The following is a 17,127-nucleotide window of genomic DNA, read 5'->3' on the forward strand; positions in this document are numbered from 1 at the left end:
TATCCCATCTCTCTGCTGGATCTCCCAGTCTCTGTGACCCTGATCTCTACAAGCAAGCTTTTTGTGTTGTGACATGACCTTTGTCTCAGCTTTGTCTAAAGCCTAATTGGCCTTGCTTAGTACTTAGTGGTTTGGGGCCTGATTTCCTGAGTCTGCCTCTTCTCCTGTCATAGGTTACACCGTTATCAGTGGCGGTGCTGAGCTGGAATTCCTTCTCTAAAAGGGCAGAGGAGCTGTCTGTAACAATGAGAACCCTCTGTTCTAAACTTGCTCTCCTGACCCCTGAGTCATCCAGAACCTGGTTTTGTTAATCTTTCAGGTCTAATGCAAGGTTCTTTTTGAGGAAGGCATGGTCTGAGGACTGGAGTTCTTTCTGGGGCTTGAGGATTTTATGTTTACTTTGCACATAAACAGATTTTCCTGCAATGAATAATTAAGTGTCCAGAGAACAGGAAGGGGAACCTATTGATCATTGACATACATGCAAATGTGCCTATTAATAGCAAAAAGGTGACTGCATTTAATTCTAAAGGAGCTTTTCTACAAGCTCACAAACAGTACTAAACTGTTACAGTAGTTCTCTGAACAATTATCAAAGTCTCAAGTTTTTCTCTTCATCCCTACTTTAACTTAGAATTCAAGCAAGCAAAAGGGGAGGTAATACATATTATTTAGGCACATGCAAAGTTCTTTGCTATTCCTAAGTATCTGTAGTGATAGCTGGCAGTTTTGCCTGTGATAAAGAACTTGCAGCAATTACTATTGCATCACAAAATGACATTTGATTAGAACACTTCCCTCCAGCCAGAGTACAGAAGGTATGTCGCATTGACCAAGGTTTAAATAAATCGGAGGAAAATATTGGTGAAAGGAGCCAGGCACTCATGGGCCCAGATCCCAGTAGAGAGATAAGCATAAGTGACATGTTTTTCACTCCACAAAACAGTTTTGTTTGTGTTCAAACAGTAAGTGGGGGAAACAAGCTGACTTAGATTTCAGCTCAGCTGGATTCTTGGAATTTATCCAGAACACACACACATCACCTTTGTGTTTAGTGCAGTAAGCAGGGTTGACCGGAAAAAGATTGAGCAATGTCTTACTGGTAAGCAGGAAGTCTCTTCCTGAGGAGAGTCGGAAGGTGATGCAGGAGGGGAGCTTCTACATATAAAAACTAATTGTGCCTTTAATGCTTCCTCTCTGACTTTTAATGTTCTGTTAAAATACAAGTTGCTTCCAGGCCTAGAACGTCTTTTGTCCTTGCTGCTTGAGAAAGTTAGACTTGCCACCAGAGCTGTTTTTAGCCATCGTGACTAAAGATACTAAGGGGCTTCAATGTAAAAGCGCTTTTGTGTAGAATTCCCCTATCAGCATTATGTGGGTGCAAATTCTTCTATTATTTGTTTGGATTCCCTTGTAATGGGGGCGGGACAGTGTCGGTGCTTCACCGAGCCTGATGATGGTGCACAAATAACTTAATCAGCCATTGAATGTGATCAGCTAACCAGACTGCAGAGAATTTGTGAGCAGATTGCTATTTCTAACTGAACTCACTCATCCAGTAGTTGAAATTGGAGATGACTGATTTGATGTTTCAGATGCTGCCAAGTCAGACTGAGCATCACAAGAACACAGCTTGACCTCTAGGGCATGCACGTACATTATGTATTTTTTTTAAAAAAAATCCCTTGCCAATGTTTTTCTGGCATATTCAACAGGAGCCCTGATCAGAAATACTTAAACATTCAAATGAATCAACATGTACCTCGGTATACAAACTTCATATTCGTTGTGAACAAGCTGTTTTCATTGTTGTAATAAACAAGGCCCTACATTCACTTTGGTTGAAGTACGACTACAATAAAATCACTGTGTAAATAGGGCAAAATATATTGCCCCAGTTTGTAACATCTAATAATGCATTAAATGGATGATGCATTAAGTGACTGAAGCCTGTGAATTCCAGTTCATTTTACAAAGTGAATCATAACTTTGAGCTCACAAACATTGACACCTGCTGTGCCGCAGGAAAGCTGGAAGAGGTTTATTGTTACCTGGATGACAAACAGGGGGACTCTCTAATCTTTCAAACCTCTGAGTGGCTATTTAGCTGTATTCTAGATTGCATTGGCACTAAGGTTTTGTCTGCTTGCAGTTGAAGGTGCTTCAGCATGCAGGTGTGCTGTCCGCTCTAGCATTGCCAGCCTTTTAGTCATGTTCTGAGCAGTTCTTGACTCTTGTGTCTACTGCTTGACTTTTCCAGCATCCTTCAAGCTGGGATTGCTGCTGACTTGAGACAGCACTGTTGGCTCATGTGGAATTGTGCAACAGTGATCACGCTGATTGATTAGGGATCAAGCTGGATAGGCTCCAAAGGATGTTCATCCCTCTTAGCCAGAAGTCTTACTTCACGGGGTGTAAAAGAGCTCTATGCTTCCATGCAGGAGCAAAGGGAGATGGGGAATTCTTCAATACTGGAGGTTTGGAGCCTTGGTAGTCTTTTTTTTTTTTTTTTTAAATGGTCCTTTTGCTAATCTTTTTGTGGATGAGTATAGTCATTTTGATCCATCCAGGATACCACAGCATCCATCCGAGGTTGCTTTCTGCCTTTTTTTCCCTCTCAGTGCTTGTAAATGTGCATTGCCGGCTGCCGCTCTCAAAATGTGCCCTGCATATTGGATCTTTTTTACTAAGATGTCTAAGTAACACTTACAGAGTTCAATCGTCTCCAGTGCTTTTGGGGAATTACTGTAACTGGGTAGCAGGGACACTTTAAAAAAAAAAATCAATCTAATCCAGTCCTCTTTGGAACCTGGTATTTGATTAACCAGTAGTACTGGAACAGCAGCTATTGAGCACAGTGACTTTCAGCTTTAGTGTTGCAGGATTCATTACTCTGCACTAGACTACATGAGACGAACTGGAAATACCAGACCTTCCCCATCACTTTTAATTAAGCAGAATGGCTGCAGCTGAGGCAGCACCTCAATAAATGATTTAAGTGCTGAGCTTCTCTGAACATCGATGGTATCGCACTTAAGTCTCTCTGGGAAGTGTCTAGCAAAGCAAACTGCCATTTGTTCCATTGTTCTCCTCCAGTTGAGCATGGCATTAGCACCATATATTCTGTCAAAATTATTAAACCACCAATTCCAATCTTCTGTGTACACATTCAGCGTTAAAGTATTGTCTTGTTGTGCTGACTAATCCTGAAATAAGCAAACTCCAATTAATATAATGAAGCACTGTTGTAATTAAAATCCCATGCCTTTTATATAAGGTGGAATAACAAGTTATGTATCAGTAACATTGTTGAATCCTCCTGTAATTTGGTATGATGGTGGTGGTCTGGGATCACTCTACTCAATTTTACAGCCTCTGCAGTCTCACTCAAGCTCTTCAGACTCTGACATGGCTTTTCTTGCAGAGAGTTTTCCCTCTTCAAAATAAAATCTTTCTTGTGTTTTTAACTCTTAAACTGGAACAGTGTCTACAGCTGCAATTTATTCCTGGTGCTAAACTACCAATGAGAATTCATTACATTGAGAGACTGGCAGAACTAGGTGAGTGAATTTGCAGCCACTTTAAAGGAGATAAGAGATTAAGCATTGGGCTCACACTATATAGATTCCCTGGAGTCAGTTGAATCCCGACAGGATAGACTTGGGCTGTCTATCCCCCTGAAGTAGATCAGCTGAGTTTCATGCAGTCCTGTCCTGTGTGGATCTCTCCACCAAGACCCAAGAGGCTCTGTCTATTTTGTGTGGGTGCTGAAGATTCCCTGGGACTCAGCATGTCAAGTATCCAGGCCAAAATCATCTCTCCTCCCCCCGGCCCACATACCCACAGCTGCAGTACTGTACATCTAGATGTCATGACCTTTCATTGGTGTTTGCCTGTACAAATAAAGTGCTGAGATCCCTTTGGGGATGATAGGCTCTATGTAAATGTCAAATACTACTACTCTGGGGGCCACCTAATATGGAATTTGTGGCTATTAAGAGTTCTACAGCAGGGTAACTGACTGCAATGTGCAAGTGGAACTCCAGTAGTGTCCTGTTCCTTTCGTTATGGGCTAAGGTGTGCTCTCTTGTTTGGATCAATGTTTTAATACTTTGCATTTAACTAGATAGCTCCTTCTATATAGGAGTCACAAAGGACTTTTCAGATATTACTTAAGCCTGGCATTAGCTCTGAAAGAGGCAAGTGTTCCCCCTTCTTACTGAGGCACAAGTGAAGGGACTTATGTAAGCTTAGACAGGGAACCTGTGGGAGAGCAGGGAATAGAGACTAGCTTTCCCAGTCCTATCCCTTAAGCAGACTGGTTTGCTTTTAATCAGCAATGTAGTGTTGGGGTAACCCACTGGTATCCTCTGAGCACCAGTCCACTTTTCTTGTAGGTACGTCCAATGAAACTGAAGCATTTGAGAAATTCATGCATGAAACATGCAGAGCACCATAAAATCGTTTGTAAGGTGTTCAGAGTCCATAGAGCTACATGAGATGGACCATAAAATGTACCACGGGGGAGAATTTCAAAGACACACATGGCAGCCAGGCACCCAGGTTTCTCTCGTGCCTTTGAAAATTTCCTGTCTTTACACACAACTCCTTTAGGTAGGAAAGAAGGAAAAGGCAGCTGCATGCAGTGTACCTATTTGATCTGCAGATGTCGCTGTTAAACCACTTTACTGGTTTCAGGGGTAGAAATGCTGCTCTTTTGAATTCAAAAACTATTGATACCGGCATTTTATCTAACCTTAAGTAAAGTATGCAAGCTTTTAAAAAAATATAAACCTAACCTGCTTTTGACTTGAGGTGCAAATTGCATCAGATGTTGCCACTGTGCACTGAATCTAATTGGCATGTGTGGGAGTTGCTTTATAACTGTTTGGATGCCAGAATGAATATGAATGAAGCAATATATTTAGACTTAAATTTTCAATAAAATGAGGAAGCCACCAGGTGGCAGTTCTTTGTTCTGGTGCATCTCAGCTGTTGTGGTGTTTCTGGCCCACAGATTCCAGAATCCCATGGACTGAACACCACAGTCTAGACTAACTGACAGACAGAATTCCTCTCCTGTTAGGTAAGCAAGGAGTAGACACCAATTATGCAGATTCTCAGCCATAGTCTTCCTTTTTAAATTTACATTTTTCAAACTGTCTAAATAAGGAAGCTGCCTTCTCATACAGTGAAATTCAGACCCAGAAACTAGAGTAGCTCGCAGCTGCACTGCCTTTGTGGGTTGGTTATGTTTTAAAGGTGTCTTAGTCACTGCATGCTGGGCATTTTTGCTCTTGGTGTTGAGTGTCTGCTGAGAAGGAGGTGGGATTGAAAAATGGGTAGCAATATAATACAGCAATTAGTTTAAGAAAACCCTCTTAGCTAATGGATTTTATGTAATGCTGATTAGCTGTGCAGTGATGCTGAAGTATACATAGGGATGCTATTAAATACTAAAGCGTTATTCACATACTTGATAATGAATAGACATAGTATTGTTTGTGCTCTTCTATACTAATACTGGGAGTGACTCAGGAATAGTGTGCAGAGCTTTTTACATCTAGGCTACTGAGTCTGTACTGAGAAAATCTTCAGTTAGTATTTGACTATTCTGTGGCCTCTGTGAAATGAGTTTCTTTGTGTGTGTGTGTGTGTGGGGAACCTATTGCAGTTGATTAGTCTAGAGTAACCACGAACACTTAATTCACTTATTTGCTCTTGAGCAGGGGTGGGCAAACTACGGCCCACGGGCAGGATTCGGCTCGCCAGCCATTTTAATCAGGCCCTCGAGCTCCCACTGGGGAGCGGGGACTGGGGCTTGCCCTGCTCCAGTCATGGAGCAGGGTTGCGGGCTGCACCACATGGCTCCCAGAAGCAGCAGTATTTGCCCTCTCCCCCCCCTGCACTCCAGCCAGGGAGCAGGATCAGGGGACACTCCACACGGCTCTCGGAAGCAGCGGCATGGTCCTTCTCTGGCTCCTATGCACAGGGACGGCCAGGGGGCTCCACTTTGCATGCTGCCCCAGCCCCAAGTGCCACCCCCGCAGCTCCCATTGGCCAGGAATTGCAGCCAATGGGAGCTGCAGGGGCAGTGTCTGTGGACGGAGCAGCGTGGAGAGCCGTCTGGCCCTGTGTTTGTGTAGGAGCCAGAGAAGGACAATGCTGCTGCTTCTGGGAGCTGCTTGAAGTAAACACCGCCTGAAGCCTGCACCCCTGAGCCTCCCCTCACGCCCCAACCCCCTCCTCAGCCAGATCCCCCTCCAAACCCCTCGATCCCAGCCTGGAACACCCTCCTGCACCCCAAACCTCTCATCCCTAGCCTCACCCCAGAGTCCGCACCCCCAGCCAGAGCCTGCACCCCTTCCCACACCCCAGCCCTCTGCCTCAGCCCTAATCCCCCTCTCGTCCTCTGAACCCCTTGGTCCCAGCCCGGAGCCCCCTCCTACACCCAGGAGCCCTCACCCCCGCCCCAGACCAGAGCCCCCTCCTGCACCCTGAACTTCTCATTTCTGTCTCCACCCTGGAATCCACACCCCCAACCAGAGCCCTCACCCCCTCCCTCCTCCCAACCCCAATTATGTGAGTATTCATGGCCCACCATACAATTTCTATTCCTGGATGTGGCCCTTGGGCCAAAAAGTTTGCCTATCCCGCTCTAGAGGAATAAAATTGGCCCCCTAGGGCTGAGCCGCTCTGAGTATTTCTGTTCTTGTACGTGGAAATCTATCACGCCACTTAGTTCGTTCACCACACTTCTCCAGCACTCATTTTTAAACTTTCTGCCTCACTTGTCCCCTGTAGCGCATTCCCTATGTCTGCTCTTTGATTAAATCTTAATATTTCCTCATAAATTGAATCCTTCAGATGTTTGCCTTTTTTATCTAAGGAAGTTTTTCTTGCAGTACAAAGACTGTTATGTGCGTTGTCTAGTTCGGTGATTTTCAACCTTTTTTTCTCGTGACCCCATTGAAGAAACTTGTTGATGCTCCCGACCTAACAGAGTGGGGGATGAGGGCTTTGGGGTGCAGGAGGGGATCAGGGCTGGGACAGAGGGTTGGGGTGCAGGGCTGAGGTCAGGAATGAGGGTCAGGGCTCTGGGCTAGGGATGCAGGAAGGGGCTCTGGGTTTGGGGGGGCTCAGGGTTGGGGCGCAGGCTTACCTCGGGCAGCTCCCAGTCAGCGATGTAGTGGGGGTGCTAAGGCAGGCTTTCTGCCTCCCTTGGCACCGCGGACCGCGCTGCGCCCCAGAAGCAGCCAGCAGCAGGTCCGCCTCCTAGGCAGAGGTGCGCAAGCAGTGTCCGAGAAGGTAGGGACTAGCCTGCCTTAGCTGGGCAGCACTGCCGACGGGACTCTTAACAGCCTGGGCAGCAGTGCTGACCAGAGCCGCCACCACCCAGTGCCTCATGTTCTGTGACCCGCTACGGGGTTGCGACCCACCTTTTGAAAACCACTGATTTAGTTAACTGTTAGATGGATCTCTCTATGCCACTCTCTTAAAAGTCAACATCATTGAATCTAAAAGTTTATGCCACACTTGTGTGGTATAGAGGTGCAGCACCTGCTTAAGCGTCAGAACCGAAACCTGATCGTTCCCATAGAAATTACTCCCAACTCTTGCTGAAGACCTTACAGCATTAACTTGATACAGTGAGCTGGAATGAGAGATAAGTGGAGATTTAATAAAACATTGCTTAACTGGTCAGTATTTGGCAGCTCTCCAACAAGGTGAAATGGTTGCTGCCATGTGATGATCAAGTCTCTTCCCAAGAAAAGATTGGGAAGAGTCTTGTAAACATATTAGATTCGCTATAGGTATGTGGAGCTCTCTTGGCCGCCTCTGCACCTAGGGGTCACAGGTATATGCTGGTCGCTTCTGGGAGCTGCGTGGAGCCAGGGCAGGCAGGGAGCCTGCCTTAGCCCTGCTGTGCCACTGACCGGACTTTTAACAGCCCCGTCAGTGGTGCTGACCAGAGCTGCTGGGCATTCTGGATGCCTGGCAACCCTAATCTCGGGTATACCACTATCTTATTTAGCCTTCCAAAATACCGTGTGGGAAGGATGTCTTTCAGTAGTCTGTAGCACTAAAACCCTGAAACAAGTAATGTGTGTGATATTGCTTATTAAATAAAGTGCCCCTGTTACACCCATGACTCGGAACACAATTTCTAATCACTCTGTGGTGCTGGCTTCCTAACATGACTGACATCTGCAGACACGACTGACATAAGTACTCTGTAAACTCTGCACACAGTAAAATATTTGTCCTATTCTAGACCTGTTATATAAACCATCTTCAGCTCATATTTTAATTTGCAAGTGTGTTTAATGTCTCCTCTTTGAGATCAAAGATAATGTGAGGGGATGAGCTGTCTGCTGAGTCAGTCTTTACTGCCTCTTGTTTTTGCCCTCCAGCCCTCCTACACACTCCACCTGCATGCTGGTCTAACCTTTAGCAGCTGAAATCTTGATGTGGTTTTTCTCTGTGCAATGGGTAACAGTCAAGTAATCTTTGTTTTCCTTTTGCCTAAACGATCATCCTCCCACCGCAAATACAGTTTGGTTTTTTTCACAAGGAGAAATGGCTTGCGCGCTTTTTTTTTTTTTGGAGGGGCTGCTGCCGATGGAGAGAAGAGTGTTCCTACTAACACGTGAGCAGTTAGCCTTCCGGGGTGTGTCTGTGTTGGCAAACAGCCAGAATAATCCAAACACATCTTTCCTTTGAAACATCTAAACTCCTTGCAAATGTGGATGCATTTATATTCCAGAGGCAACCTAATTACCAGGCTGATACTTCACTATCCTACAACATAATGTGCAGAGCTTACAGAATTGGGTCAGTGTTATCTAATGGACTTCAAGATAACTTAGCTCAGTAATACTAGGAGAGTCCTAGATCACTCTGGAATACATTTGATTTCCACTTTTCCTGTGGAACATTAATAGCAACTCATTTCTTACTTGCTTGAAATGATGTGTTGTGTGATGTTGGATGTACATATCTGAATTGTCCAAAAAATAAACGATCGGTCTGTTGGCATTGCTTCCAACACCACCATGCAGCTAGTACGCTGTTGAGTTGGCCTATATTAAAACAGATTTGATTTTTTTTTGTCCAAATGCCAATAAATTCCTTAATTCTTGTGGCATCGGAGTTCTCTAAAACCTGGTCCATGTTTGTATTGTGCAAAATGCAGACTTCAGGCGTAAACTAAGCCCATCGTTGCAAAGAGGGTTAGGAAACATGGCTGAGTTGCTCTCTTTCACCTAGTTTACAGTCCTGTCTGAACTTGTAGTCAAGACAAGAAGACTTGTAAATTTTTGGTCTGTTTTAAAATGCAAATCTTCGGTGAGGTTTTGCTGGTGGATTTAACTGAATAATCTAGCCATTGCACTGTTTTTATATTTGTCCTAGTAATACCTGGTGTGAAAGCGCCCTATCAAATGTCATACTCTTATTTTTGTTTAAGTTGTAAACGGTAGTGCATAGAATACTCGAGTTTGACAGGGCCGCTTGCTTACATTCTCTAGGTGTTTGATTTCTCTAAATATAGATGCATGTAAAAATGCTTCAGCAGTGTTAACTTTGCATATTTTCAGTCTGTCTCAGATCTGTGTTCAGGGTGCATTATACAGCCTTCCCTCCAGCCCCCCCCCCCCCACCACTCCTGTCTCTACGCACTTGCATTCCACAACCCTTAGAATAGTATTCCTCCTTTCCTCTACACTGGATCATTTGTTTAGGATCTGTTTAAATTTTGAATCCTAGGAACGGTCTCCAAATCACTTAAACTACCAGACACCTTTGTTAGTTACATTCAAACTTTTTTCCCTGTGGCATTTTAAGTCTCCTTCCTACTTACTAAAAAAAAAAAGTTGATTTTTGGCAACTTTAAGTTGCTTGTTGCTATAGTTCAGTGTGTGGAATTAATTTTGAATCCCAAAATACCATCTGATTAAGTGCTGTTGCAGTTTGTTTATTAGGCATCCAGCTCTTTCAGTTAAAGGTCTCAAGGGAAAGTTACTTTTTTTTATGACCGATGGCAGCTTTGACTGGAGAAATCAACCATGTCTTGAATTTTTCCTCCTCATATTGTGTATACAAGACCTCATGCATGAGCTCTTCTTTCCTCTGAGAAGAACTTTGCTTCACAGCCAGTCCTAACCAGAGGAACTCACTATATTATTATTACATGCCTTGTAGCTGTGGAAGGTCACAAGAAAGGTGTGTGCAAGACCAGCTCTGTGATTAACACTTCACAGAAATTGTTTGAACAGTAGGCTTTTAAATCTCTGGGGCTCCTCAGTTTTCCACCAAGGACCAGTGTTTATCATTGCTGATAACTTGGGAGAAAAAAGTTGTCCTCTGGTACACATGTTGCTCTGAGGCCATATAAGTCCGAACAAATGCAACTCCTCTCCTGATTCAAAAGATTTCAGTACATCCTGTTCTGCCAGTCTTCCTTGATGTTCCTCCCAACATGCTGGTTTTTATTTTTTCAGTGGGTTTGAAGATTGATTTGTTTTTGTTTTTTAGTAGTTTATGTATTCAGTAGAAGCAAACTTTGTATTTTACCTCTCTCTTTGGGTGAGATAAGCCATTTGGTTCTGACTTTCTTTAATTGCATTTTCTAGCATTTCTCATTCTGAAGGACACCAAGTGGTCTACAAAATTAACTAATAAATGCAGCAGGTGTCTAATACAGCACAGCAACTCTCCTCTGTGACTTTAAATTGTCACAGGCGCCTTGAGCCCAAGGTGCGTACGCTTTTTTTTGGATCTAAACTGGGTAAAACACTGCACAACAGTTCACAGCAGGAGGTCAGTACAATGAGGCTTCAGAGAGCCATAATTACTTGAGCCGGAGCTTGACCAGCTCACTGGTGTTAACACCTTCTGCTCCTCTAAAAAGCACGAGGAGATGTTTTTAACGAGGGGGGTCACACACTTGGTCGCTTGTTGTTAGCCGAGCTCCTTGCACACTCCATTTCCCACCGCAAAAGCTCCCTGGGGTGCCACCTTCCCAACCCCCTCTTTTTCAGGGACTCCCTGCAACTCCCCAGTCTCCCCCAGCTAGGGGCTCTGTTTGCCCCTCATTCCCTCTCCTCCCCACAGTCTACTAAGGACCATTATGCCAGCCAGAGTGACACACCAGGGTCTCCCATTCTCTGCCATACCAGCACCATTGCAGAGGCTCTGTGGGGACTAGCTTATGGGGGGGAATGGGGGCACAATTTCCCCCATCAGGTGTTGTGTTCCCCATTCTCCCTCCATGCCAGAGCGCGCTCTGCTCCCTGTTCACACCTTCCCTCCCTCTTCTGTGCCCTATTCCCTCATCCCCATACCAGGGTCCCATATTCCAGCCCAATATGATGGTATATATGCATGCCCCCATTGCTCTTCGTTCAGAGTACCAACATGTTACACTCTGTTGGGAGGATGAGCAGGGATGAGATGAGGTATTGTTGTTGTGGAAGGTGTTCATGGGGCCATCAACCAGGTGTTTGATCTATAGACAGCTACAGAGGTGCTTGAGGCTCTGTGGCTGTGCTAAAGAGTTTGTTGCGACTTCATGTGTTCCTGATTGCCCCCATCCCCTTCTGTTTTTTCAGTTTTTCCCCAAAATCAAGAGGATTCTGGCCATTGATTCCTAGAATGTTTCCTGAAACTTTGGAATTGACTGACCTTCAAAAGTTACCGAGTTACAGACAGAGAAATGCTGTCAAGCAGACTATAAAGTCTCTGCAAGCTCAACCCATTCTCACAAGTAATCAGGACCCCTCTATTGAAGAAAGATGGCATTTCCTCAGTGTCGTTAATCCCTTGAGTGCCATGCTGGTCCTGATTCTGAGGAAGTAGTGCCTCCCACATGAGTGATGCTTCCTGCAGCACCTCACTTTCCTTGAAGGCTGCTTTGCCATGATCTACCTGGATCACAGCACTTGGTAGATTCCAACAGATTTCTGGCCATTAATAAACAAAGGTTGGTCAGAGTCTGGCTGCAGCCATGTTGATGACCTGTATCAGAGACTCTTGTGCCCCTTTACAAAAAGCAAAAATCCCCAGGTTTTGCCTGCTTTTCCTTTTCCTGTTAATTAGGGCAGTGGTTCTGCATTTATGAATGGCACATAGCAGAGACAAGAAGCGTAACCCCCTCACTACCTCCCAACTCCCATCAAAGTGAATGGTGGGTGTAGCGCTGAGAACTGATCCTCAGAGGTGCTGGTTTGGATAAATATTTCTGCAAATTGTCCTCAGAAATGCTGACTAAAGTCACTTCATTAGAGAGCCTCTGACACAGAATGCAGAAAACTTAGCAACAGGAGCAGTAATCAGATCATCCAAGATATTTCCTTAAGTGTTGGTGGGGCTGCAGAACACTGCCAGCATGAGAGGTCCGTACTGCCAGTAATTCCCCCTCCTTTTTCCTTTCTCTGTGGCAGTAAAGACTTGGTTTACGTGAAATCCACACCCTTGGCAGTAAGGTTTGTGTGGAGATTGCTGAGATGTCTGCAAGATGCAGATTCTGTAACTGTCATGTCTACAAACTCAAGAATAACACCAGGATTTTGCAAAACAAAAATGTTTTATCAAAGGGTGCATGTCACCCACCATGTAGCCATTCAGAGCAGCAACAGAAGTAGCTTTTCAGACAGCCCTAAAACAAAGGACATGATTCCTGAGAACCTTTGAGGCAGCGTCTTTTAACACCCCTTTTGTTATCCTCAATATAAAGAAGCCTAGGATCACTTACATTGCAGAAGCAAAGGACTGTAAAAGCAAACTAAGGTATGCTTCTGTACTACTTAACTCTGTCTTTCACTAGTTGAGAAAAATGTCTCTAACAGTTCTTCTGATTGTAGGACAACCTAGCATCCAAGCAACTATCCCTTGAGCTCCAAAGAAATACATTTTTTTCTTTTACTGTTGAATCGTGTTGAGTACAAACCAGATGCAAGAACCAAAGGCACCAAAACGTAATTTACTTTGTTTAATGATTCTGGGATGAGGTTGATGTGAGCTTTGGGAAGTTTAGTTCTGCTTTGAATTCAGTGTTTCTAACCCCTCTTGGGATCTGGAGCTATGGGAGATTGGGCTCATCCCTTAGGCCACTACACAAAGGGATCTCACAAAACTGGGTGACTGGGCAACAAAATGGCAGATGAAATTCAATGTGGATAAGTGCAAAGAAATGCACATTGGAAAACATAATCCCAACTACCTACACACACACACACACACACACACACACACACACACACAAAGATCTGGTGTTACTGTGAATAGTTCTCTGAAAACATCTGCTCAATTTACAGCAGCAGTCAAAAAAGCTAGTCATGTTAGGAGCCGTTAGGAAAGGGATAGATAACGACAGAAAATATCATAGTACCACTATGTAAATCCATAGTACATGCACACCTTGAATACTGCTTGCAGTTCTTGTCACCCAATCTCAAAAAAGGGCATATTAGAATCGGAAAAAGTACAGCGAAGGGCAACAGAAATGATGAGGGGAATGGAAGAGCTTCCGTATGAGGAGAGATTCAAAAGACTGGGACTGTTCAGCTTAGAAGAGACGACTAAAGGGGGGAGATGATTTTATAGACATCTATAAAAATTGATTGGGGTGGAGAGAGTGAATAAGGACATGTTGTTTACCCCTTCACATAGCACAAGAACCAGGGGTCACCCAATGAAATTTACAGGCAGCAGGTTTAAAATAAATGTAGGGAGGTACTTGTCTGCTCTTATACTGGTATGTAGTGTATGTGTAACTGTGCACCGCAGTGAAAGGCGGGCTGTGTCCCCACTGCAGTGCAAGGCTCTGGCAGCAATGGGGAGGCTGCAGAGAAATGCTCTGCCAGTTCCCTGCTCCTGGAGTCTTTCCCTGTAGTGAGGAAAGGGGTCCTGCTGCTGGAGCTATGCTCCTAAAAATAGCAGTGTAGACATGGGAGGTGCTTCTTAGGCACGTAGAGAGCCGTGTAGAGTATATACAGTAGGTTCTGCTGTATCTCTACTCGCATAAGCAGGGCCTTAGCATCTAAACAGCTGTTTCCCCTTGCTAGGTGGGTGTACGGTGTCTGTACTCTACATGCTGGAACAGTTGTAGACCTGCTTTTCTATTGTAAGACCTTTCAGGCAGAGACCCATCTTCTGTGTGTGTGTTCTGTGAAGCACTTAGCACAACTGAACACTAATCAAAAATCTGTGTTATGGGGAAATCGGCAGACACAAAACCAGATGCTGGAAGGGTACTGAATTCCAGTGTTAAGGGTGTTTGTATTACACTGTTGGACTCTGTATGGGAAATCCATGCAGTGCATTTATTTGTACGTGGGAATGTTTTCAAAGCTGGCATTTTTCTGGTGGGATCATTGCCTTCTAGAACCTCCCAGAAGTGACGCCTTCCATCAGTCTATCCTTTTAATATGTGCAGGCCATCTACTCACCTCTTCAAATGAGTTTACACCTTTCTGTTTTCACTAGCTTTGGAAAATGGCCCTTCTTTCCCACAGGAAGGTGCTAAATTTGACAGTTCTCTTTTCACTGTAGCCATTTCCCAGCCCCTTACCATCATGAACTTTGCATCTGGAAAATGCATTAATGGGAAAGGGTTTACCCCCAGACTAAAACTAGCATAACCCTTGGCTAAAAGGGCCACTTCCAATCTATGTTATAAACAATCGTCTTTGCAGATTTTGGCTTCGTGTAGCACTTCAGTAGTGGGGTATCTTTAAAATGGTTACCAGTGTGCAGTGTAGACGTACTCTTCTTTTGGCAGTGTGTAGAGTACGTACACTAAACCGCCCCTCTTCCCCTCCACCCCTCCCCAGAAAAGGTGTGTATATATAGCAGTGTAGACACTGAGGCGCTGCTTTGGTGACTAGAGTAAGGACATTCCTAAACCTTGTGGGGATGTACCTCCGTATGGACCACACTCTGCCAAGCAGTGCCTCCCCCCTGCAGTGTAGCATCGTGCTGCAGGGGTCTTTCCCTGCCACAGAGGAAGATTCCTGCAGTGGGGAAAGACTGGCAGCAGGAAAGGTTACATACCGCAGTGTGGAACAACCAGCTTTTCGCTATGGCATGCAGCTACAGGTATCCTACACCCTGTTGTTAGCAGTATGCAGTGTAGACATAGAGTAAAAGACCTTCTCCATGGCCTTGTCTACACCACTTTTGAGGGAAATTGCCCATCATTGTGCCCCCACTGCTGCAGTTCCAGTAGCAATGACTAGGGAGGCCTTAAGCAGCCACCAGCATTTAACCACCATACTCACCAGACCTCTTCTGAGCGGGGTTAAATGATGTGCTGGTTATGAACACCTGTGCCTTGGCTATGCTATCACTCCTGACATGCCTTCTGCCAGTGGGGGGGTTGTAACAATGGGAGACTTCAACAAAGAAGTTTAGCATACAATTCTAGAGATCAGGCAGCTAGCAAAGTTGTGATGCAAGAGATTTTATGCGCAGAACTTCTGAAGGAGCAAAACTTTCTACAGTGAGTCTTGAGCTAGCACTCTTCCTTTAATGTGAAGCAACAAACTTTTGCTGCAATGTAAACATTTGGCCAGCGTGGCTTATTTTGTGAATGAGAAACACAAGATTTGACGTGTGCCAAAACATCTGAGTGTAAACCATGAGTCTCCTGGACTCTAAGAATGAATTCCAGGGGTGGAGCCTAATGTCACCACCGGTGGTGAAATGAATTTCTTTTACACCACCTACCGTAACACTCTATGGACTGAAAATACATTCAATGTTTTCAGTTTGAGGGGGAGCAAGTGTCTCCTCACAGTTCTTGCCTGGCTTCTGTTTTAGTTGCCTTTATGGAACATCCTTTCAGGGGAAGAGGATGCATAATTCAGAGAAAATATGGATTCTTTTTGTTAATCTCTGTGCTGTTAATTTGGCCTGTTGGGGTGGAGGGAAGAGAGCGTGTGGGTGGGGGTGGGGGTTTGCCAATTTCAATCATAGATACAACCATCTTGAGGAAGTATGGTTAACTGGCAAACTCTGATTCGATGTACATATATGAACAGGTGTTGAGCAGTCTAAAATTCCAGTGGTCTAGGAAGTGCAGTTGTGGAGGACTCGCCAGCATGATCACATGGCAAGCATTCTTAGAGAATGGGAGATAGAAATAGAAATGTACAGTACAGAACGAATATTGCTCAGTACACACAAACCTTCTGAAACAGAAGATAAACTTCTTATCTAGACATTTATAGGCACATCACTGCAGCTAAGGCCAGCCTCTGGTCTGTGTACTCTAGCCTCCTTACATCTGTCAGGCTAGCTATTGTTACCCTGAATGTGCCAATCGGGCCCTCCTGGTAAGAGCAGCCCCACAGAGCAGAACCTCTATGGCTATGAATTTGTGATTAGCCATTTGGGACATACAGAAAAATAGAATTGTCTAACCCTTTCTCCTCCCTCTTTTTGGTAGTTAAGTGACACCAATCTCTTAAGTGACTCAGTCATAATACCGATGCTCACTGTGCTGTCACTCACTAATTCTGGCTTATGCCCTCTCTTTTCAAGGTGCGGGTGTACAGAGCTGGGCTGGAGGAGCACACACAGATAGGCTTCTCAGGCAGTGGAGTGCTACTCTGAGTTTCTGGCAAGCTTGGGAATTGAAGACGAAATGCTGCCTGTCCTTATGATAGCTGAGAATATGCCACAACTGTCTTGGTTGAAAACTGTTCCACTGTGCAATTATCTTTGCTGTCAGTTTTTCCTAATCAAAGCAAATTTTACCCTGTTTGAACTTCGGCCAGTTGCTTCTGGCTTTAAAATTGGATCCAATGCTAATAGTTAGTTTTCCTTTCAGGTATTAGAGTATCCCTTCACCATGCTTTGGTCCACTGTGTTTAAAAGAAATAAGCTTACTGTTCGGTCTTTCCCACTAGGTAATGCCAGCAGCCTCTTCTCAGTACTCATAAAGTATGACATCTGTTCTCCAGAAATGCACTACTTGAGCTTTGCTTTCCACTGATGTCCCCTTTGTGCTGTCTAGTTCTTTCCTTTTAACAAGGAGGTAAGAAATTTAACAAGTAATAGAACTAATAAGGTTTGTGCATGATACAGTTCAGCTAATGTTATCTTTGTTTTAACCCTCATCCC

At 44.5% G+C, this 17,127-nt stretch overlaps 1 protein-coding gene across 17 annotated transcripts in view; it reads left to right on the forward strand.

The window, feature by feature from the left end:
* Positions 1 to 17,127, forward strand: part of GNG7 (G protein subunit gamma 7) — a 128,123-nt gene that overhangs the window by 36,833 nt on the left and 74,163 nt on the right. For 3 of the 17 annotated variants that reach the window (XM_073324379.1, XM_078850613.1, XM_078850611.1), the window contains exon 3: positions 16,914 to 17,041. The exons of the other annotated variants lie outside the window; for them this stretch is intronic. The gene's annotated coding sequence lies outside the window, so the exon portion shown is untranslated. The remainder of the gene's footprint in view (positions 1 to 16,913; positions 17,042 to 17,127) is intronic. 17 annotated transcript variants of the gene reach the window in all.

This window comes from Lepidochelys kempii, chromosome 25 (genome assembly GCF_965140285.1).
Source record: "Lepidochelys kempii isolate rLepKem1 chromosome 25, rLepKem1.hap1, whole genome shotgun sequence".
Taxonomy (NCBI): domain Eukaryota; kingdom Metazoa; phylum Chordata; order Testudines; family Cheloniidae; genus Lepidochelys; species Lepidochelys kempii.